Raw genomic sequence first — 23,983 nt, forward strand, 5'->3', positions numbered from 1 at the left:
ATAGGGAAATTTCAGGATAGCATTTGAAATGTAAATAAAGAAAATATCTAATAAAAGGGAGAAAAGGAAAAAAGTCTAGAAATAAACATTAATTTTTATTTAAAAAAAAGCTTTTAAATATAGCCTCTGCATTCACATTGATAGTGACACAGTTCACGGACCAATCAATCAAAAGCTCACTCAGAAGTCCCCGATGGCTTCCCATAGCCCTTGGGATTAAGCTAAAATACCTAACATATTTTAGGTTTCTTTGGTTCTCTGCATCTTTGGTTTTGTGCCCTCATCTTTCTTTGCCCTGTATTGTCCTGCACCCATGTTATGTTAACCCAATGGAACTTTTAGTTTCCAGAGATTCTGGTTGCTTTCTTAATCTTTCAACCGCTCTGGTCTCCTTTCCATTACCTGCATCTTCTGAACCAAGCCATCCCTGCTCCATCTTCATATGTGCGTGAATACCTTGTGCACATCGACTGTAATATTCTCCAGACTTCTTTCTGTCTGCATATCCTCCAGAGGGCAACTTCAGTGGTCCTAGGGGCCACTGTCTCTGCCCTGTCACCTTTGGGGTTGAGCCCCAAGCTTGGTGTGAACTGGGCCCTCAAGAAGTATTTGTTGAGCAGTCAACTGATTGATTTATTATTCTAAATACTAAGAGTAGATAAGCATTCTATTAAAATGTCTTCTTTTGTCCTAAGTGGTTAACTTTGGAAGCATCTCTCCTTGCTAGTCTTCCTTTACTTGGTTCTGCTTTTTAGCCTTTGCCTTGCCCCCTTTTTTCTCAAAGCCTCCAAGAGGCCTTTAGACTGAAATGTTAAAGCTATACAGAAATAAAAAGGCCCTTGGAGTGCAGACATGCTGTTTATAGTATCCAGGCCCTTGGGTTGCTCTGCAGGCACTGCCAGCTTCTACTTAACATTTGCATCTCAGAAACCTTTAACCCCTGAGCTATGTGTGGCTGCTTCAACCAAAGTTCTGTCCTGTAGCAGATCTCTTGTGTTACATGCATGCCTCTGAGAGTCTGGCAGACAGAGCTCACACATCACAGACACTGTAGCTTAGTCAACTCCAACGAGGTGGACGCTTCGTCGCGTAGGGCAGAGACTCTCCAGTGTTGGGCAGAGTCATCTTCCTGTCAAGTTCTGCTGACTGTGGTATTTAGAGTATCTCCCACTAGAGTCTGCATTGAATTTCATTAGTCTATTACTATGTTGAACTAATGGCCTTTTTAGGTCAAAATATAGTGGCATTGTGGATTGATATCAGTCAAGACGATCTAGGACACCTTTTAAAAAGAGGGCCAGCACTGAAGAAATTAAATTACCACACAAATAACCATCTTCATGAAGATGTACAAATTCAGAAGAAATGTTGGATTTGTGCCCCCGTGTGTATATATGGATGGTGGTCTGAAATATTCATGGCAAACAGCAGGGATGAAATAGGGGGAATCTTAGATTCTGTGTGTAAGAGAAAGGGTGGAGAGAGAAAGAGAGAGAGAGAAAGGGAGGGAGGGAGAGAGAGAGAGAGAGAGAATAGTGGAAAGAAAGAAAAGGAGAGGGAATAGGGAAGGAGGGAGGGAGAGGGAGAGACAGAGACCGAGAGACAGAGATGATGAAAAGAGGGAAGGAGAGAGAGCAAGCTCGGGTACCAAGAAAAATGTGTCAGGTGACAGACACTACGTGCACTCTCTTTAGTAGTCGGGTAGTCAACCCCATGACTCTTTTAGCCAGGAACTGAGAGAACAAAACACTAACTGTGCTCCAGCCTCTCTCTTTAAAAATTAACTAATAGCCGGGCGTGGTGGCGCACGCCTTTAATCCCAGCACTCCGGAGGCAGAGGCAGGCGGATTTCTGAGTTCGAGGCCAGCCTGGTCTACAAAGTGAGTGCCAGGACAGCCAGGGCTACACAGAGAAACCCTGTCTCGAAAAACCAAAAAAAAAAAAAAAAATTAACTAATATTAATTATATTGTGTTGAGTTGAGTGCATGTGTAGAGGTTAGGGGTGACTTTATTGAGTGAGTTTATGCTATGGCTATTGTGGAGGAAGGGTCTCTCTTGTTTCTGTTGCTGCTCTCTGTACTTTAGGCTGATTGGCTTGCAAGCGTCTGGCTTAGTCTCTGCTAGCCATTTTGCTCTAGGAATGTTGAAGTGAGAGATGTGTGTGTCTGTGTCCAGATTCTTACATGGGTTCTCGAGACCTCTGGCTTTCGTGGTTAGGGCCTTTACCTGCTGAGCCCTTTCCCTAGACCTGATCTCTAGTTTCTCAGTTTATGGTTGAGTAGACTGCTATAAACTCCCAGGATAGATTCCAAGTATCGACTGCGTAACCTCACATCATTTGCTCTTTCTGTTAGAGGGTGTCACACGAATCAAACGTGAGAAGCAGCTCTGTAGTCCTGCATTTCTGATGCATGTACTTCCTCATTACACCCCTACCCCACCCCAAATTGGAGAGTCACATTGCGCCTGATCTCTTTTCTTGGGCCCAATTCTTCCATTCCTTTCACACATCTGGCTGCTGCGGTATTTCCCTCCTTGGATGGACATGCATGCTATGAAGGTTTCCAAGGTGAAGAGACTCCAGTGTGGAAATCTGCAGGAGGACTAGCTGATGCCCAGGGTAGATCTGCCCAGTGTTTAGAGTCTTCGTTTCTGGGACTGGAGAGAGTGATGCTTCTGGAGTGTACAGACCAGCTGGCACTAGTGAAAAGTGTGAAGAGACGCTGATGGAGGGGGGCAGAGAAGGTTTGTGGGTGTGTTTTGAAGACTGTTGAATGCAGCTGGCTTAATTGCCTTTATTCATCTGCTCTGCTGCTTGCAGCAATTTGAGAGGGTCAATCTCTTCTCACTCCAACACATTTGGTGAAGTGTGCTGATCCTATGTCACTCAGGAGGCTGTCTCCGGCGATAGATGTTGTATTCTGTTTGTATCAGGACATCCTCCCTGAGAGGACAGTGCAAGTCACAACGTAGCTCCATCTGGGGCTCATGTTTGGAAAAGACGGAGATGCAAGTCAGAGAGTCACAGACAAGAGTCAGAGGAGATAGTTATAGGTGGTGTGAGAGCTGATTGAGAGATGGAGGGAAAGAGGGAAAGGGAGGAGGGAGGGAGTGTAGCGGGGAGGGAGGTAGACAAGAAGGAGAGCAGAAAGGGAGGGAAAAGGGAGGGAGCAAAGATAAAGGCAGGCAGAGAGAGGGGAGCAAAGATATAAGGGAGAGAGGGGAGAGAGGGGAGAGAGGGGAGAGAGGGGAGAGAGGGGAGAGAGGGGAGAGAGACAGAGACAGACAGACTTAGGGTTTTACTGCTGTGAACAGACACCATGACCACAGCAACTCTTATAAGGACATTTAATTGGGGCTAGCTTACAGGTTTAGAGATTCAGTCCATTATCATCAAGGCAAGAACATGGCAGCATCCAGGCAGGCATGATGCAGGAGGAGCTGAGAGTTCTACATCTTCATCTAAAGGCTGCTAGCAGAATACTGGCTTCCAGGAAGCTAGAATGAGGGTTTTATAGCCCACACCCACAGTGACACATCTACTCCAACATGGTCATACCTTCTAATAGTTCTGCTTCCTGGGCCAAGCATATACAAACCCATCACACACAAAAACAGACACACATGGGGGGGGGAGGGAGAGAGAGAATATGAATATGAGTGAGATACAAAGAAAAGTGTATTTGGGGGAGTAAAATTTGGAGAAAAGAGAAGAAAGCATGACAGGAGAGAAGAATCTGAAGAACTTGGGAAGAATGATGAAAGATCAGGAAAGAAGAAGGAGGGGGCAAAGCATATATCACCAAGATTCAATCTTTTTATATGAATGCTCTGTGCTGTTTTGGTCTCCCAGGTTAGCCCATATGTATATAATGTTTTATTAACAAACCAAAATGACTCATAACTTTTCAGTTATATTCACTGAAGCACAGTGAGTTAAACATTCATAAAAAAGCCAAAACCCTAAAAAAAATGTGTATAAGTCAACCATATATATATATATTTTTTTTTGGTTTTTTCGAGACAGGGTTTCTCTGTATAGCCCTGGCTGTCCTGGAACTCACTTTGTAGACCAGGCTGGCCTTGAACTCAGAAATCCGCCTGCCTCTGCCTCCCGAGTGCTGGGATTAAAGGCGTGCGCCACCACGCCCGGCCATATTTTTTTTGTACCAAGTTTTCTTCAGAAATATTTACTGGGGTGGGGGATGGTTAAGCTTCATATACTAAGTCCAGATTTCCCTGAGTGACGTCAGCAGAGATAGTTCCTTCTGGAGAAATCTTTAGTTCTCTTTCCAAGAACCTGTCTGGCTCTTGTAGGCACTGTCTAGGCATCAAGGGGTGCCAAAATTTCGGGTGGTCCAAGGTGCAGCAATCCAAGGTGAACTTTGCACACCAGGCCATTTTAATGTTTCCTTTGGTAGTAATAGTTTCAGAATTGGTAATAATACTTTCATAGTTTCAGAAGAGCAATAAACAATGTGTGTGGATTATTATTTTTTTTTTGGTGCCAACACTTGAAAGTAGAACTATTTCATTCCATCTTCATGAAAGAAATAGGAAAAAAAATGTTAAAGCAAATGTGATATTTCACCAATGCACATAGAGTAGTCAATTCACTTATCCGCATAGTAAAGCAGGTTGTCTTTCCCAAAAGAGAGCAAAAGGCACTCAAGTTAAAAAGGAAACAAATAATGATGAGGATACTATTAGTCGTTGTATAACTAATGATGGGCATGACAGCCATTGGGGACCAAACTGATACCCTGTGTTGGCATTTAGTTTAGACTCTACCCCACAATTGCCTGGCAACAGCCAGGTGTGCCTGACTCACTATAAAAGGGGCTGCTTGCCCCCTCTGCTCTCTCTTGCCTTCCTGCTCTGTCCTCTTGCTCCTGCTCCCTCTCTCTCCCTATTCCTCTCCCCATCTCTTTCCACATGCTCATGGCTGGCTTCTACTCCTCTACTTAGTCTCTCTCTCTCTCTCTCTCTCTCTCTCTCTCTCTCTCTCTCTCTCTCTCTCTCTCTCTCTCTCTCTCTGCCTTTCTCTGTCTCTAACCCCTCAACTCCCCTCCCTATGCCCTGAATAAACTCTATTCTATACTATACCATCCTGGCCAAGGCATTCCCTTCCCCCACACCTTACCACACCTCCACCAAACATATTCCTTCTCTTCCTTATCTTTTTATAAAACACAACACCCTCAGTAGAAATCCAGTTCTCCTCTCATCCTGACTCAGCAACCATTTGATGGTGGCTCTGCTTCTTGCAACTTTCCCCTCCTCTCTATTTTAAAAGTTTCTTGATATTCCAGGTGCTGCCTCATTCTTCAGCTTCCTTTTTCTCATAGTACTCAGTGCGGCGGCGCTTGTCCCAGACAGATGTTCAGTGTTATACATTGACCTAGCCTAGAATGTGAGACAAGAAAACTATCACAATTCACTTCCCGTTGTCTCTTGCAGAACTGGGATGTGGAATAGCTGAATTGTCTAGGGGATCTCCTGGGAGCATCACACCAGCCTTTTTATCAGACAAACCAGGAAACATTTAAATCTTCAGTTTGTTTTATTTCTTAATGATAACACACGTGTAGGAAGGGAGAGGGGAGAACACTCCAATAGAGATTATTATATACCTACAAGTTCCTACCCAATGCAGATAATTTGTTTACCTAAATTAAACATATTCTTCCTATGCATGTTTACTATGTGGTATCATAAACCCAAAGCAAAGTTAAATGAATACAACCCAGACCTACTCTTTCCATCCACACACAGGAGAATCTTAAGTGGTGTGTACTATATTAAAGCTGTGGTATATTACCATCCCAGTTTGTCCAACAGGCACCTGGCTGACACTTTATTTTCATGACAACACTAATGGGCAGTAATATTTGAGGACCTTAAGGTAACCCTGGTTCATGTAGTCTTTTGGATATTCAAGAACATTTTATAATAAGATCCTGCTGAGTAGAAGACAGAGAGAGTCAGCATTTATTTTAGCTAGCAACAAAGAGTACATGCATTTAACAAGTGGAGTAGGGAAAGAAACATAAGCATCTTGTATTTAAATAGCAGAGAGGAGGGATGCTACTTTTTGTGCTCTTTGAAGGTGCAACATCTCAAGAGAGACTCTGTAAGTGGAGATATTTTCAGGTTTCTTTTGGTAACTACTTTCAAAAGATCATGATGGGATTTGTGGCTTTCACTATTCTTCCCATAACACTGGAGATCTTCTGTTCTATAAAAGAAGAGAACCAGAAAGATTAATGTTAAAGGCATGGTATCCACTAATACATATATCCCCTGGATGGCATGGCATAGTATTATATAGCTTATATGAAAGGCTTACAGATTGAGCTCTAATACTAACTGGTGATAAGAAGTTAAACATGCTTGCAGACTCTTAGGGTCTACATGTTCTCATCTGTAATGTGACTACACTGGGCTTTGAAGATCTCCTTGTTCCTGATAAGGCTAAGCTGATTCCAAGACAGGCTGAAAATAGGCAGTTAAGGAGACTAGGTCTAAATCTCTGTTTCCAAGAGCCGGGCAATTCCACGCCTCAGAATCTGCCCTGGCACCTGGCCTGTTGCAAGGACAATGGGTCAGCAGCAGTTTCCAGGCATCCTCAGCAACAGTTTCCAGACCTCCCCAGCAAGTTTCCAGCCCCGACACTCTGGTAAGGGAATGTCCCTAGAGATGGGTCCATCAGATTAATATAGAGGTCACCTGCCTCAAAATTCCCTAATGTGCTTTAAATCAGGCCTGCAAGCTCACTTGGTTGTCTTTCTATTCTGGTAATGGAAGGCCCCAGCATGCTGGACTTCTGCATCGTAAAACACCCTCTGCGTTAACTTACTATTTGAGTTTGGATATCATTCTTCAGCAAATCATGGACCCTTCCATTCCATTCCATTGGAATCCTCTAGGAACCTAGATGAGGTTGTTGGCTCAGGGCCCCAGAATTAACTTTGGTTCTTTACAGACTTCCTTTCTTTATTCCAAGAATAACTTTGGTTCTCTAGAGCTTTCCTTTCTTTGTTTCCTAGGTCTTTTGTCACCTTGACACAAAGGAACAAATTTGTAAGACAATGACCATACAGTCACCAAACAATTTTCTTAATTTTCTTCTTTTATTGCTTTATTTCTTCTATTTATTGCTTTTCAACAGGGATAGAGGGGAATCGACAGATATTTTAAAGTCCTAATACTTTAAAGTTACCTCAAATTACATTTTCTAAGCTGAAGCAGGGGCTAGAAAGATGACTTTGTCATTAAAAGTACATGCTATGCAAGAGGAATAGACTTGAAATCTCAGAAAACATAAAATAAGATGGGCATTGTCTACTTATCCTTGTAACCTCAGTACTGAACTGGGGTAGAGTCTGCAAGGTTGCTGGGGTTTGTTGGTTGCCAGCCTAGGTGAAAAACATGGACCCCAGGTTCAGCAAGAGACTCTGTCTCAAAGGAATAGGATAGAAAGTCATAGAGAATGCCCCGTTCTACTCTCAGGACCCTTGTAGGCACCCTATACATGTTCCACACATAGGTCATACACACACACACACACACACACACACACACACACACACACACTTATACACATAGACACACATGTGTACACACAGCATATGTACATCATACGCTCACACATGTGTACATAACACACAGAAAAGAAGAAAAAAGAAAAGAGGAAAACACATGGTCATGGCACCACGGAACACAAGTCCAGATCTTTTTACTAGGGGAAGAACACTCTCATACCTGATGCTTTCATGAAGATTTTGGAAGGAACATATTCCCCCAAAGGAAATTCTTTTTTCTCATTAAGATGTCTAGGGTAGTGTGAACTGCTTTTTGTGTCTCTGTATTCCTTCCTCTCCATGACACTAGAATTGATTCAGAGAAATGGCTGTACCCACAGCACATAATAAACATCTCCAGAAGAGCCCGGGAGGATGGGCAGAAGCAGGGAGGAGATGAAGGAAAATCAATTGCTTGGCGTTGACAACTTCTTCTTGTAATAACACTATTCTGTCACATTGCATTTGCAGCACTTTGCAATTGTATGTGTTTTTGCTAACAGGCTGTAAAAGTGTAATCATATGAGCACTGAATACATTGTATTAGTGGGAATGATTCGAGGGGATGTGTGCTTTATTATACCAGTATGGTGCATAATGTGTTGCTTACTGAAGTGAAACTCAATCATTTTAGTGCAAGAATATTTATTATTTGTTTGTTGTGACAATAGCACCTCCTTGGTATAATATACATTATATATAACGTATCATAATATACAATATTAATATATATATATATTTGAGTTTTCTTTCTTCTCATCTGTTTCACATCACTCTGTATATCTGAGCAGCATACTCCTGAACAGTGAGATTTTTAGAAAATGTCACCCAGGGTACCAACTTCTCACCCATCTGAGAAAGCAAAGGCTCTGCTTGGGTTTCCTGACACCATTTGTAATGCTAATGGAATTCCACTGCATAGCTGTCTTCTGCAAAGAAAGTTGTAGGAACCAAAGGGAAGGAATTTCACATTCATATGGCAGTGGCTGTGGTGTATCCCTAGGCAGGGTGGTGTATCCCTAAGCAGGATGAATGTGCTGAGGAAAAGGTAAGCACAGTTGGAGACCGGATGAAGGAAGATGAGCAAGATCCATTATTCTTGCCTTTAAAGAATTTTTTGGGAATATATTCCACCCAGGGTTGCAATGGACTCTTCCCTGACTTACTTAGTACAACCTACATTGATCTCTCTCTCTCTCTCTCTCTCTCTCTCTCTCTCTCTCTCTCTCTCTCTCTCTCTCTCTCTCTCTTTCTCTCTCTCTGTGTCCGAGTGCATGTATTTTTTCAATTCCATTACAGTATCTGTCCTTGAGCTCAGAAACTGTGCAGTATGCAACTTCTTTTTCCACTAACACTTGTCAAAGGTAGTCAATAAGCAGCTCTTTCTCAGCTGGATTAGCTACAGCTGGCATCTGGATCCATACTTGAATCTGTTTCCTAGTGATGTTGCTATAGGTCAGTATCATACAGTGACTGTTTCTGTTTATACAGCAGAAGTATACATTCACCTAGTCTGGAGGGCAGAATCTACATCTAGAAGCCCTATTTCTTTGAGCAAAGAATTCCTACAGTACTCTTTTAGATCCCAGATGATCCTGGTGCCTTTCTGGTGATCTTTAGTGTTCCTGGAGTTGTAGGAACATTTCTTTGATCTATATCTTCACTTTTCATCATGTGGCATGTGGTGTCCAGGCCCTCTTACAGTAGATCTCATCTAAGTCCAATATGACATCATCTTAATGATTTATGTCTGCAATGTTCCAATTCTTAAATGAAGGCATTTAATTCTTAAATGAAGGTACCAGGTATTTGGTAGAATTGTGTGTGTGTGTGTGTGTGTGTGTGCCTCTGTGTGTGTCTGTGTGCCAAGAGCCAGCCTCATCTCGGAGAGGAGTTCTGAAAGAAGTGGCATTTGAAAGCAGTGAAATAAACAACATGAAGTCAAACTGTGGATCTAAGCGATGGACTATGTTCTGCTCCAAGCAGCTTTCCAGATTAATTTCTCTGTTCTCCTCTCTCTGGAGTTCTCCAGACAGCTTTCTGCTCAAGACAGCTTTCTCTTGACTCTCTGGATAGCTCAAAATTTACAGATCCAAAGCCTATTGTTTTTTTTTTTTAATTTTACATATCAATTCAGTCATTATCCCAGGCTCCCTTTTGATTATCCCATGAAGCATCATCTCATGACACCAGCCCCTTGATTCTTAGAAGAAAAAGAAGAAGAGGAGAAGGAGGAGGAGGAGGAGGAGGAGGAGGAAGAAGAAGAAGAAGAAGAAGAAGAAGAAGAAGAAGAAGAAGAAGAAGAAGAAGAAGAAGAATCCAGTAAGCACAAGCACAGACAATAAACTAGCTGTGTGGTTGTGTGGGACCTCAGCCTGAAATTACCATTCCAACCATGCCTGGACTTAAATTAGCTCTATCCCAGGCTGACCTTAAACTCAGAAATCCACCTGCCTTTGTAAGCATAAACAAACAAACAAAAAATTAGCTGGGTGGGATCTTGCCTTGCGATCACCACTCCCTAAATTTCTTGATCACCTTCCTTAGTATCTTCTGACATGCTGGCTCATAGTGAATGCAGCTGCCTCTGTCCCTTTAGATCTGTGAAGTCCCTTATACAATTCATATTGCATCCTTCTAGTTTGCATAGTTGAGAAATTATATATTTCTGAACTCGTGTTTTTAGCGTTCTTTCCCACAGCCTTAAGGGCTGTCCTGAAGGTCACAGTGTTCTATCATTTTGCTGAGACATAGACAAGTCTTTGCTTCTAGGACTCATGCTGTCCCTGATTATTATGGAGTCATAAACCTTGACAGAGAAGGCATTCCTTGAAGAAGGACTGTGAAAATAGTTGCACTACTATACCCACTTATGCACACATTAACCATCGACACTCATGAAAGCCCATGGCCTGCAGACTCTGTTCCAGGGGCATGAACCATGTCATGCTATTTCTTACTCATGGTCAAGCTGGACTTGGCATTTGTATATGTATGTGTATGTGTATGTGTATGTGTATGTGTATGTGTATGTATATGTAATGTATATAGTCTTGGCTAATTTTAATGCATGCTTTTCTTATTCGTACAACCTCCTGATAACCACCATGCTCCTAGCCTATGTAGGAATTTTATGGGTAAATGATTCAACATGCAAAAGTACTCCACCTATTGTAGTTACTTAAAGTACATATTTTTACGGTCATATAAGTCAATAAAATTTTTCTTATCTAAACTTGGCTTTGTATACTATTACAGTTTGTATCATAACTACCTCCAAAGTTCATGCGTTAAGAAACTTCATCCTTTACTGGTGTGGTACTATTGGAAGATGATAAAAATACCAGATGATGGAGGAAATGGGGTGGTGTTATAGTGTAAGCAAAGGCAAAGTAAAGAATGGGTATGTAGATTTGGTTTGATGACAGGTAATTTTGCCCATCTATACAGCCTAGCTAGCTGGACTCCTCCACAGTGATCTCAGTGGCTTTTTGGAGGAAAGGGGTTGTTAGTCTTTGGATGCTATATAAAGCATCATCAGGTATTGACCACCACTAGACAGGGAAGTGTTAGTCTTTGGCCAATCGTCCCAGAAGACCTGGAAATTTTTCTTGTGGAGGAGAAACTTGGGGGACTGACCTACACTGGTGAGGCAAAGTGGAACAGTCAACTCAACAGTGAGCAGTTTGAGCAGTGTCCTGTTGGTGGAAAAGGTGTGGGGACAGTTTAGCCTAGTGGTCAATGTCAACACATTCAAAACAAGCTCCAGGGAGAGTCTATTGGTGCCCATCATTTTGGAGATGGCTGCAGGGCCAAAAGCTGGTATTTCTGTCTCTCAGGGAAATAATTTTCTTCAAGCACTTTAATTGCCATACTCATTAGATTTCTCTGAGGGTTTTGAGGGATGTTATCTAGTACCTGAGTTTGATTATTGGTTTACATGAGACAAACTCTACTTGTTTCCAGCTGTCTGCTCCAGGATTAACACTGACAACATTCACAGAGGGCTAAAGCTTTTCCCTATAAGTACATTTGTACTTAGCATGACTACAAACATAGTTCTGAGCACTATATAAAGAATTTGATTATTTATACATTGACTGACCATTAAACTACCATTACTCAGTTATCTTTAACAGTTTACAAATTAGTAGCTTTTATAAGTATAGGATTTTGCAATTTTACCCTTTACATTTGAGCCTAAAAGCATTTAGAATGAAGGTCCTTTATCATCAAAAATAAAACTTTAAACCAAGAATACAGTCCACAGAGAGACTAAAGCTTTTTTTCCTGATATATATATATATATATATATATATATATATATATATATATATACATACATACATACATATACACACATACACCCCTTTACAAAATATCAGTTTTTAAAAATATGGCTGAATTTATTCACATACCTAAAGCTTAAGAAAGTAAGCAAAGACAAAGCAGCTAGATAGACATCTTCAAGTGAGTGCCTGGTAGCTTGAATAGACTTTAGAAATTCATAAACTGTAGTCACTCAACATATGCTGTTCCTTATAAAATATCTTAGAAGCCCAATGTTGAAAAGTTAGCAAAGAGACCAGTGCTTAGGCATCTCTAAGTCAGTCTTTTGTTAGTCTGAAAGGGCCTCTATAACCTTAGGAATATATAAACCTTCACCAAACATTTGTCATTAGTATATTCTATTTTTTACAAACAAGAATTGAATCCAATTTATACACATAGTATGGTTCATCAAATTAAGATTACCTATGCATAAACTTTTAACTATGAAACCTTTTGTTACAAGTTTTAAGCTAACTTTTTGTTACAGATTTTATATAATTTTTAACCATACTTAATGAACTTATAAGGAAGTCCTAAATACAGAAAGTTTACACGACAGTGTTACAAATCTGGAGATAAAATAAAGTTTACACTTCAGCAAAAACTTTAGAGCTATAAGAGGGGAGGGAGGATATTTAGAGAGTCAAACATCTGTGATTACATTTAGCCATTTTCAAAGATAGTAAACAAAACCAGGAAAATCAGTATGAGATAAGCCGTAGTAATCTCTGTTGGCAAGTTTACCTCTTAGCTGTTTTTAAGCACACAGTGCTTTTCCTGGACTGTTCTGTTTTGCTTTCCATCTTCCTGTCACAGAGTCAGGTGGCCAGACTAACTGTCTTAGTCATTGTTTTATTGCTGAGAGGCAGAGACACCATGACCAAGGCAACTCTTATAAAAGAAAGCATTTAATTGGGGGCTTGACTGCAGTTTCAGAGCTGAGTCTATTATCATTACGGGAGGGAACATAGTGGCCTGCAGGCAGACATGGAGCTGGAGTTGTAGCTGAGAGTCCTACATCCTGATCTACAGCCATCAGAATGAGAAAAACCCTAGGCTTGGCATTGGCTTCTGAAACCTCAACGCCCACCCCCAGTTATGCACTTCCTCCAAGTCCAAATCATCTAATCCATCTAATCCTTTCAAAGAGTTCTACTTCCTGGTGACTGAGCACTCAAGTCCACGAGCCTATGGTGGCCATTCTTATGACCACCACCGTGACTTTAGAGGAAAGTATTAAACAAGGCTTGAATCTGGATTGAACATGCCATATCCGAACTCCAGGCCAGGCTTTCCAGTAGACCAGAACAACATGTACCATACCCAAAAGGTGTTTGACTCTCTGCGAGTCTGAATCAAGTGAACAGGGGAGGGATGAGATCTTCTTGAGATAGATCAGGTGGAGAGGAAGCCAGAAGCAGAGTAAGAAGATCAGAGAGTGAAGGGGTCAAGGTCCCATTTCTATGGGATGGGTACTCAGAAGGGGCTTCAGGAGGCAATGTTGTAGTAGGTTCCAGGAGTTGAGAGAGAGAGAGAGAGAGAGAGAAAGAGAGAGAGAGAGAGAGAGAGAGAGAGAGAGAGAGAGAGAGAGAGAGAGAGAGAGAGAAGAGAAAACTAACCTGGCAGATGCAAGTGAGACACGTACTGAGTAGACAAGGAGAGACAAATCGAGCAGATGGAGGAGAAGAGGGCTCTCTAGGATTTGGAGTCAAACATGTTGGGACGGCAGATGCCAGCAGACACAAACGATCCATACTTCAGGAGGGCCAAATCAGCAAGTTGGTTCAGATGGGAGGGATCAGGGCCTTTGGTAAGGAGGCTTATGCTTCTCTGCTAGGCTTTGGCAAGAGAGGTAAGCAAGGGCACAGGAAAGAAACCACCTAAATGGCCACTCCGTAATTAGGGGGCCGGTTTCTATTGTGTGTGTGTGTGTGAGAGAGAGAGAGAGAGAGAGAGAGAGAGAGAGAGAGAGAGAGAGAGAGAGGAGCCAGAGGCATCTGGACAAGTCCAGAGCAGAGACAGAGAAGCTGACTGGACAACTCTAGCAGGGTGTAAGGAGGACCAGTAGCTGAGGGAAGAGAGGCCCGGGACCTGGAATAGTCTAGGAGCTAGCATAGTGAATCCTCAAGGAGGTGAGGGGGCCATTAGTACTGGGAGCAGCTAGGATATTCACAGCAGGCACATGTGAATAGAGACCAAAGGAAGCTGTAGGTTTGCATGGGCTTTGATGTGTAACCACTGGTGCATGCCAAGGGAAGAGGCCTTTTTGGCAGCCAGAAACCCATTTCACATGTTTCTGAGGGATGCTGTGTGTACACTTTTATCTCTCCAACAGCAGTCCTTTTATAATCCAGCATGAGCTGTGAGCCAAGACAGGTATGACTTTGCAAGTGTGTTCTCCCGTCTTGCTCTTCTCTCTTCCTCTGTGTTTGCTTTCTGACTGCCACGAGATGGTCGGGTCTGTCTCCTGCCATGCACTTCCAGCGTGCTGTACTGCCATGACACTAAGTGGTCAGGGGCTAGAACTTTGAACAAAACTAAAACCGTTCTTCTCAGATAATTTGACAGAGCAATGCCTTCCATCCATCAAATGCTGGTAGTCTTCAGCTTTAGGGGTTACACCCTAACACTGCAGCCTACCAGGTGGGAAGCATTGTTCCAAGTTGTTCTAGAGGTATTAATTTATTAAATCCTCATGGTCTCATTGTGAGGTCCGTTACTTAGCTACTTTTCTATTGGAGTGAAAAAACACTCCAATGGAAGCAAATGGAAGAAGGAAGGCTTTATCTTGGCATTGTGGTTCTAGGGGGGAAAGGATGCTGGTGGTAGCATTGTAGCAAGCAGCAGGAACTTTGGGAGAAGCAGCAGCTGAGAGCTCAGTTTCATCATCACCACCACCACCATTAATAATAATTATTAATTATTATTAATATTAATTATTATTAATATTAATTATTATTATTAAAATTCCCTTTACATCTCCATCACAGACTCCTCCCTTCCCAAGCCCACCCTTACAAATCCTTCCCCTCACTGGCCCTTCCCCTTCTCCTCAGGGGTACCACTCCACCCTGGGGCAGGTGAAAGCTTGACTTCTTCTGTTTAAGCGTCATGACTGATTACTTTATCTTTCCACTTTTTCTCTTGTTCAGAGACCACGACAAATTCTCCATAGCTCCAGCTGAGAGTTCAGCCTCCTCTCTACCCACTCAAACTGAGTTCTCAGCAGAGCAGAGATGGACAGTGAGCTGTGAGTTCAGATAAGCCCGGCAAGACCTCTGCTACATGATAAACCTAAAGATGGGGTGGATATAAACTAATTCTGTTAACAAGCCTGCCTTGCTTCCATCATGTATGCTTCCTTATAAAAAAAGAACAATGACATTTCAATATTCCATGTTGCATTTAATTGGGATTCAGTTATCTGATATAAATAATATCAGGGCCCTTTAATATTACAAGTCCCTGGTGTGGAATATCTAACTAATGAGGGATGACAGGTGGTCTGTGCTCGAGCCTTGTACTAACATCTTGTTCTAACACTCACCGTGATAAGTAACCCATCATTCCATGTGGGGAACTCCCTAGGTGGCTCTCAAGGGAAACACAGGAAGATGGTAACATCTTCAGCATGATGACAAGGTTGGCAGAGTGCTAAATGCTGTACCGCATTTGAAGCTCTTGATTGTCATGGTTTAATCAAGGCTGGAAAACTTGGGTTAGTACCAAGTAATAATGAAGTCAGGGTTCAGTCTGCTCTGTAGGTTTGGTCCCACTGGGTTCTTGATCCTGGATGGTTATTGCTCCCCATAGTGGGCAGAAAATATCCAAGAAGGGAAATGAGGATTGATCAACTATTCTGACTCGACAAAGGGGGACAACGACGTAGAAGTAGCAACCGACAGTCCATTAATAGAAAGCCTCAATGTTTGCGAAGAAAGGATGTAGGGTCTCAAGAAAAACATTTCACAATCTTTTATTCAAAAGACACAGACCGTCTCTTTTGAGTATGAGATCCAAAGTTGTCCCTGATAGTTTGGAGGTTGGATATTTTTAAACTTACATTTCCTTGACCCTGCTTAGATACAGAAACTCCAGAGCTGGCGCCACTCACAACTTCCTTCAAAGACAAATCAGACCTGAGTATCATTGGAAGAACTCAAACGATATTTGCTCTAGGTGGTCTTAGAATGCTATAAATGGTGGTCAGACTTGGTGGAACTCATAGGGATGACCAGAAACTTAATACTAATGTGGCATTAATGACCCAACAATTCGACCACTGGGGTGGAGGCAGTCTGATCATTGGGAATTTGGGAGCTAGTGAATATTTGTACGTCTTTGCCAAGGAGAGAGGTCACTAGAGTCTAAATCCTGGTTCAGATAGCCAAGCCATAGCAATACAATAATAAAAATGCCAGTGGGATTGGAGCCTTCTGCCCTACATTCCTATCCAGTGGCATGCTTAGATGAGTCACGTTGTAGGGGAGACTGAGAAACCTCTTTTTCTTCACTGACCTTGTCCAGACATTTTCATATACGGTTTACATGTTTATAGACTGTCTACTGCTTCAGAACACATTCCCAACCCTCTGTGCCTCTGCTGTTGCTCTCCTGATGCTGCCAGGCTGCCTCTGAATGCCCTACCTTTCATGGCACAGCAGTCTGCTTCTGTGAATGACATGTTTTCTGCTTGTCTCAGGGGACTTAAGTTAGGACACAGCCCATGTCCCTCTTATTCCTGAGCCAGCTCTTTCTTCAGACATCTTTGTAACCTGCACAGGCTCATGCTTATCTTAAACATTCAGTGAAGCATCTTTGCACAGGAAAGTGATCATTGCCTAAATCCTAATTTTGATCCTTGAGAAGCCGGAACTTCAGAAATTTATTTCAAATTATAGGGATCTTTTGAGCAGACTTCAATGACATTTACCTCAGCCTTTAAACATATTTATTCTATGGAGTAGATTAAACACTCGCTTCCAAATCTCTTCCCTCCAAGTGAATATTACAGACTCAGTGAATGCTTTCTTTATAAATAGTATAAAATACTTTAAATCAGTTTTTTGTCCAAATAATAAAACATCAAAGAGGGTAGATTAATGCAGGTTTTAGTTTTGTCCAATATATCCTGAAGTCATTTAGATTTTACACTCAAAGTAAATATTTAATATGATATTAATTTGCATGGCCTGTTTTAGTTTAGTTCATTACTTAAAATCCCTTTTTGGATAAATCCTGCCTTAATATCTTAATTTGTTCACGGCAATTTACTTTTATCTCCTGTTTGCTCTCTACATTTTAATGATTTTATTTTGTTCCTCAAGCTCATAAATAAAGCAAAATAGCAATAAAATAGGTATAAAAGTGGTTCAGATTCTGAAAACTTGGATAGTCCAGAGAGGACCTGCCACTCCTCCCTACCATTCCCATCATTCCTTATGCATCAGGTGATGCCTTTTGGTTTAGGGTTGGGTTCACTACCAGACCATTCCATAATGGCAGTCTGCCCACTAGCTCAGGACAGCATAGCCTGTACCAAGATGCTGAACGACTAGAGGTAAATTGCCTCATTAATTTTTTTTCATTGGTAGGAAGAGCAGAGATGCTATTATTTAAAATCTTACCTTTTCTCCTCCAGGAGAGACTTAACTGAGTCTGGTTCATATTCATGACAACGTTTCAAAGGTTTGAAGACCACCTTTATCTCCCAGTAGTGAGGCAACTGCTGTTCAGTCTGAAGTCTCCACTATTTCATCTTGGGCTAACGGGAAATGCTGCTTCCTTTGGTCGCCACACACATTCCAGCTTACGCTTTCCTATTTAAAGCTTCTCCCAGACCCAGATGTGATATCCCTTTGGTAGTTTGGTGTGTATCTCACTGGGACTAGCCTCGTCCTTGTATGTATCTCTGGGAGCCCAGTGAAACCCTATGTGGCTGCAAGAACCACCCCCTTTCTGCTGACGTGTGAACACACTGCTATGGTCAACAGTTCAGCTGTAATCGGTATGCTCTCATGAGGCACTGTGCATGCTGGGACTCATTTTCAGAACACTGCCATAGTTCTGATACCACAGAAGCATTTATGATGCCAATTCCTGATTTTGTCACTACAGAATCATTCATTAACTTTTTTGAATTCACATTGTCTGCAAATTTTTAATTGACTTTCATACACCTCACAGATCTTGTGTACTCTTCTTCCTCTTGTCAACGGCTTGAATAGAAGTCTTACTTTCTGTTCTCTTTAACTTTGGCTTGGAACAATCCTGGCATAATCAGAGTATTGGTGTCCAGGGCTGTACTGGCTAGTTTTGTGTCAACTTGACACAGCTGGAGTTAGCACAGAGAAAGGAGCTTCAGTTGAGGAAATGCCTCCATGAGATCCAACTGTAAGACATTTTCTTAATTAGTGATCGAGGGGGGAAAGGCCCCTTGTGGGTGGGACCATCTCTGGGCTGGTAGTCTTGGGTTCTATAAGAGAGCAGGCTGAGCAAGCCAGGGGAAGCAAGCCAATAAGGAACATCCCTCCATGGCCTCTGCATCAGCTTCTGCTTCCTGACCTGCTTGAGTTCCAGTCCTGACTTCCTTGGTGATGAACAGCAGTATGGAAGTGTAAGCTGAATAAACCCTTTCCTCCTCAACTTGCTTCTTGGTCATGATGGTTGTGCAGGAATAGAAACCCTGACCAAGACAAGGGCCAACTACCATCTGTCTTAATTTTACTTTCTTTCCCTTCTCTTTGTTTCCTTTCCCTTACCTCACTTCCCTTTTTAAAATCTTCTTTCCCTCTTTCTTGCCTCCTTCCCTTCCTTCCTTTCCTGCCTCCATCTTTTCTGTCTGATGTCCTTCTTTCCTTGTTTGAATCCTAGAAGAAGAAGCTTGTCTGGTGATGATCCTGTTAGCGTATTAGCTTCCCTTTGTTCACCTGTCCTGTCCACAGGGAATGTCTTACAGGGATGATTACGTTGATTGAAAAGAAAGAATGAAAGAAACAGAAAAAGAGAGAAAGAAAGGCAGTTTGCATAGACAAGTGTATATAATCTAGCAAGCTATTCCTGTAAGCACGTCCTTGTGTCTCTCACCTCTAGATTGACTCAGTTTATCAAATCCCCTGGGAAGCTGCTTTAATAACATTACCAATGGAAGTGAGATTAATCTGACAGGGAATTCTCTTGATGGGCTTGCTTCTTGGATTTTGGCAGATTTCCTAAGAGGAATATAAACTATCACTTTAACAACTCATTTTTGAATCTTCCCCAAGATCAATCTTCTTATGTATGACCCAAACTACACATCTTTAACAACTATAATTCCTCATCAATACCAGAGAGTGCTTCTGCAATCTTATCTGATAATACATGGATGGGTGGACACAGAGAGGTCCTATGTAGATAGCCCCTGAAATGAGGACTTACTCAGCTGCTAATGGTGCAGCTAATGGATAGCTTCCAACTCTCTCCCATTGCACTCCCTTACTGCTAATTATCCTGGGATGTTTGACAAAATCTAGCCAACGCATCAGGAATTGATTTAAGATAAAATAGACATCTTTATGTAGCAAAGTTGGAATTTTATTAAAGGGCAAAGACACACTCAGAACACAGTATGAACTTCTCAAAGAAGAGTCACATTCTAATATATATATATATATATATATATATATATATATATTTTAAGAGATTTTACGGATGAGGATTAAGAAAAGGAGAGGAACTGAGGGAAAAGAAGGCCGAAGTGCTTTCTAATGGGATGGATGTCTGGGAGGGAGAGAGGGAGGGAGGGAGGGAGGGAAGAGAAAGAGAGAGAGAGAGAGAGAGAGAGAGAGAGAGAGAGAGAGAGACTAATGCTTTCCAGTGTCTACGAATTCTACTGAGAAAACGCCATACACACGTGTGACAAGAGAAAGCCTCCTCTCTGGCGGGGCCGGCGACTGTAGGAAGCTTTACAGGCAATAGGACATGGTCCCCCCAAATCTCAGCAGCAGGAACGCAGGAGCTGGGAGATAATCAGAAGAGCATCGTGCCTGGCATATGCCTCCCATTCACGCTCTCCCCCATCTCTGAAGAGATTAAGACGGCTTTGCGCATGAATCTGTATGTTAATAAACCTAGGAGAGGATGAGATACTATTTCAGCCCTCTTATTCCCGAACTGCGTGTGGTTTCTGAGAAATTTCCTTTCCGTTAGTATTCAAGCCACTCTGAGAAGATTCCAAGACTGCGAGGAATGACAGGAGGGCTCAGCGTTGAGGATTCTGGCTGTTGTTGACACTTTGAAGCTACATCTGTGGGTGCCAATCTGGTGCCCCGATTCCCCCCTGCCTGCTGGGAGGGCCCCTCAGTATCATCACCCTCCCGACACCCTAGCCACCTGCCAGTTGGCATTCAGTGGCAAATTGGAGTCAGAATGGTCCACCTTCCTTCTGGGTGGAAAAAAAAAGGAAGAGGGCTGCAAAAAGCCCCGGGAGCCACCCCTTGTGCCAGACATGCAAACAAAACTGGCAGCGTGGAAAGACGCTGAGAAGGAATGGAAATGGAGGGTGTGTGAGACAGAGCAGAGAGGGCCCAGAAATGGCACTCTTCCTTTCTGCTTGGTGGAGGAGTCACCATTTTCTCTGAACCTAGGGCAGGACGGTGAGAACCATGATGGCGCAGCACCGTAGGGCAGCAGAGAATGGCCTAGCTCCCATCAGTCAGCTCTAAGGGGATACGACTTACAGGCAGTGTGGAAGAGAGGAGAAACGGAGAAACAAAGCTTGTAACAACCAGGTTTGCTCTTGAGTATCTTCAGATACTTTTAAGCTTCAGTATGGTGATACTCAACCAGGTGTGGCAGAGGAGGACACAAACTCGGAAGACGGGGCTGCCACGACATTGCACAGAGCAGAGAGAGCCTCTTAATGAGAGAAATCCAGGAAGTTGGCCTGAAGCATTCTCCTACCTATAAGACAAGGTTCACTCTGGTGTTTGAATGGTGACCAGCATTTCGTAGAGTAATTCCCAGGCCAGATTGAAGGGAACTGGTGCTTTCGGTCCCAGATCTCAACCTTGAGATTTCAGACTCAAATATTCTTTACTCAACTGAATATTTGCCTGAAATATTCAGTAGTTTTTTTTTTAAATACCCACTCCATCTATTTCTCACACTGTGCTAAAACACCACGACCAAAAGCAACTTGGACAGGAAAGAGGTTACCATGTACGGTTGTCATCCAGGGGACTCCAGACAAGCGCCTAGAGGCAGGAGCTGATGCAGAGCATGGAAGAGTCCTGCTTAGTGACTTGCTCCTTGTGGTTTGCTCAGCCTGCTTTTGTATAGTACCATGGAACGCCAGCCCAGGTCGGGTACTGCCCTATGTGAATTGGACCTTCCCATCAATCATTAATGGAGAAAATGCCCTACAAGCTTGCCCACAGGCTAATCTAGTTAGGGGTGGAGGGAAATCTTCTCAATTAAAATTCCCTTTTCTCCAATGACTCTGCTTTGTGTCAAGTTCACATAACAGTAGCAAGCACACCACCCAAAGTGGAAACAAAAATATTCATCACCTTGAGCAGCATCTTCCTCCACATCTCTTGACAGAATTAAGTTCTCTTTAGTATCCAGGTATGATGCTGACCACCACCCATTTGTCCTTCCTTAGCCTATCTTTATCCAGCACATCACCAAACCTAGTTGACCTGAACATTCCCCCCCTCCCTTTCGTCCATCAGTTCTGTTCTTTATGAACTCAGTGCCGTAGTCAAAGTGATTTTTGATCCCATCTCATCTAGCATCATGGTGTTTCCCAATGGGCATCACACTAAAGGTCATAGTACGATAGCTGTGAAGCAAGGGGTAGTGTCACGAAGTGCTACTGACTTAAGCTGGCCCATTCATTCTGCTGATGTTTACCAGCTGTCTTTCAGAGGAATTACGAGATTAAAATCAGATGGTGTACGCGAACGTCTTAGAAAATTCCATAGCAAGTTGTACATTTTTCAAATCCTCATGCACATACAAACACATAATACATGTTGGCTTACATTATAAGAATCTTGAAATTCCAAGAACTGCTGGCCTTGACCTGTAGCCCAGTACATCTCCCTGACTGGGTCAGCGTGTTTAGAGATATGTATAAGCCAGTTCCTAAGCAAATTCTGTATTCTAGAGAAACTGGCCTTTGGCTGTTCCCCTTAAATATGAATGTGGACAACAGAGGTGATGCTGGCTACTTAAATGCCTTGGGCACTGTGAGCAGGTGAACAGCCCTGTCGAATGGAAGTGGGTGCTGTCTTGCTGAGTGACCTGAGTCAGGGACACTATCACTGCTAGTAGGTTCAATTACCCAGGAAGCTGATGTGTGATCTTGAAACGTTGTCAAAGCCTGCCTTCTGTTTTAAACGGTTCCAATAATTGTGACCGCTTGCATGGAGTCTAGTCTCTAATTCCTGTTGTAGCATCAAGTTGATGGGTATCTTCCAAGCCCAAAAGTCTTTCAAGTTCAAGTCATCTGCCTTTACTGCAACTCAAGTAGTCTCAGAGATACCTGGCCTTACTGTCTTTTGTATTGTGTCTTAAATGCATATTAATGACACATTTTAAGAAAGCAAGAGTGGCTCTTGCTCGCTTGCTCCTTTCTTGCTTTCTTGGGCTCTTGCTCCCTTGCTCTTTCCTTCTCCCTCTCTCCCCATTCCCTTCCCCCATCCCCTCCATGTGGTCTTGGCGGACCTCTATTTCCCTACTCTCTCTCTGCCTTTCTCGGCCTCTACTATCCCCTTAACTCCCCTCCCCATGACCTGTATAAATTCCATTCTGTACAAAAAGAAAGAAAGAAAGAAAGAAAGAAAGAAAGAAAGAAAGAAAGAAAGAAAGAAAGAAGAGAAAGAGTAGTAAAAAACATATTACACAATTGTGTTCTACTCATTTTCCCGTCTAGAAGGGAAGGGTGGGATGAAGAAGGGGAGGGAGTTAGGAAGGAAAGCTAGAGGAAGTAGGGGAGAGGCAAGCATTCTATTTAAACATCAAATGCTTTTAAAGTGTGATTCTGACAGGTCAGCTCTTCTGTTGTTTCAGAGTCTTCTTGGTAGCATCACCTTCAGGTAGACCTTCCTGCAATCACAGGGTTCGTAGAGATCCATCACTTCTCTGGTATCACTTCATGCTCACTGCAGCAGATCCTGTTTCGCCCAGCTCTAAACCTTGAACAAATCCATCCATTTGGATGTTTTTTCCCCCTTCTTTTTGAATTAGATATTTGCTCCCAGCCTGGGAGATTGCATGCCAACTTCCTGCCAGGAGCACCTTCCGCACAGCTGCGTTATAAATATCTGGGATGAAATCGGGGAGGATTAAATTGGAGATTGCAATAATCTTCCTGCCAGTGCCAAGGAGTCCTGAGAGGTTCGATAATAATATCTCACATTGCCCAATTAGATCTTGAGCCTACCGAGCTAGGAGTGGATCCAACTTTTGTTGGCCTTTCTCAGGGCTGATGGTATTTAAGGAGGTGCATTGCTAGCTAGTGTTAATGGCTCTTGGTAATTATTCTCTATTATTGGATTATTCTTTATTTAAAAGCATTGTGGGTTTTCCCCCCTGCTGTGGAAAAAAATAGATGTATGATCCCATTTGGATTTCACGAATCATAAGATGTTAGTGGTTTCATTCCAGGGTCCTTATTTTGGAAGACGACAAAATTGTTTTTAACTTGTAAGAAGGCAGGTAAAATAAGGAAATCTATATGAGACTTTTGAATACTGCCTGAAAATGAGTTCTCATGACACATAAGCAAGACATGTCCTTGTAAGTGGGCAGAACACACACGGTGGCTGCTGTAGCCTGTGTTTTCCAAGGAAACAACGAATAGGAAATCTGCTTATCTTTGGAGTGGCTCCTGTGATTATGAAGGATGAGATGTCTCACAATTTGCATCTGCAAGCTGGAAAGCCAAGAAAGCCTTAGGCGTTAGGTGTACTTGTTCTCGCAGAGGACCCAAGTTCAGGAACCAGCAACCACACAGTGGTTCATAACCATCAATAACTCCAGACCCAGGGAATCTCACACCCTCTTCTGACTTCTCCTA

This window comes from Mus caroli, unplaced genomic scaffold, assembly GCF_978045245.1.
Source record: "Mus caroli unplaced genomic scaffold, Mus_caroli_1 scaffold_19, whole genome shotgun sequence".
NCBI lineage: Eukaryota > Metazoa > Chordata > Mammalia > Rodentia > Muridae > Mus > Mus caroli.